We start from the raw sequence: 1,431 nt of genomic DNA on the forward strand, positions 1-1,431 counted from the left end.
ACAAACAGTGCCTTCTCCACTGCTCGATACACAGCGGACACACGCGCACACACGTGCCGTGGTGGTGTACTGTACCGCCCACACGTGCTGCCAGGGTCGCCCTCTGCGCGTCCATCTTACTCAGGGGGCGCGAGCCGCGCGCGCCATCTTGCTCAGGGGCAGCCCTCGCAGTGGCTGTGCACACTCCGTGCGGCGCACAAACAACACGATCCGTGTCAACAACAACAACGCCGCCGTCTGTTTGTGGCCTTTACAAGGAAGAGGTATAGCATCGGTGACGTTTCGGGCAATGACCCTCATTCATGGCATATAAACAGTGGATGACACGAGTTGGAGATTGCGCGTTTGCACCAAGGGAGGGGTCACAGTTTTTGAAGGAATGTGTCCCGATGAACAGAGCTTGAGGTGACATCAACAATATTAACGATGTACAGATATTTGTCTTAAAAGCATGTTCCTCGGTGTAAAGTGCAAGTCTGCCAGCTCTGTGGCGTGTCTTTAATAAACCCAGCACCTCCGACGAGCACGGTTTACTAGAAGAGCTTCATATTATTTGGGTCTTTCGGTAAATTCACGTAGATCGGTTAAAACAAAATAACAAAAACTACGACGTTTCGATCGCAACACAAGCGGTAGTCATTAGGAGAAGGGGGTTATCTTCTTGGTTCTTTCGATAAAGTCACGTAGAAGGGAAATAATAAACTAATAAAAATAAAACATAATAAAATACAATTCTCACGACGTTTCGGCCACAACGCAAGCAGCCGTCCTCAGGTGAAGAACAGGTCTGTCGGGAAGACAGCGTCTGAATGCAACATCCCAGGCTTGGAGCGTATATTTAAGCTGCTGGGTTGGAGGGGGGAGAGCGCCTTGACAAAATAATTTGCATATCAAGAGGAATTTAGCATATTTATGGGAAATGCTATAAGCAGTTTGCCTTTAGAGGCTGACCCCCTTCTCCTGATGACTACCGCTTGTGTTGCGATCTGTGTGTTGATCTAGTGCGCTGATCTTAAAGGTGCATTGAACAATGTTGACACTCCGACTGATGCTCCTGCTGTTGTGGAGTGACTCATGCAGCCAGCTATGGCTGCAGTTTTGGTAGTACATGTTGTTTATGTCGTTTATTGTGAAAATTCGGTCACAGTTCCTATGACCACTGTTTCATTGCTTTTATGGTTTTATTTTGGTGATTTTCGAAAAGTTTTTTGGTTTGGCCATGTTTGTTTGTTGTAGTACAAAGTTAGACTGATGGCCTTAATCTAAGTTGTCTTGTGGTTGTTGTTGTTTGACTTGCATCCCACTGGGATTTTTGCACACAGTGTTGGTGTACGGTGCTTTTTCTGCAATATTTTGCTGTCTTTTCTTGGATTTTCTGTTTGCACTCAGTCACATATTCACTTTAAGATTATTTTTGTTCATGTTTTTGTT

The sequence above is a fragment of the Lampetra fluviatilis genome, chromosome 17 (assembly GCF_964198595.1).
Source record: "Lampetra fluviatilis chromosome 17, kcLamFluv1.1, whole genome shotgun sequence".
In the NCBI taxonomy this organism is placed as follows: domain Eukaryota; kingdom Metazoa; phylum Chordata; class Hyperoartia; order Petromyzontiformes; family Petromyzontidae; genus Lampetra; species Lampetra fluviatilis.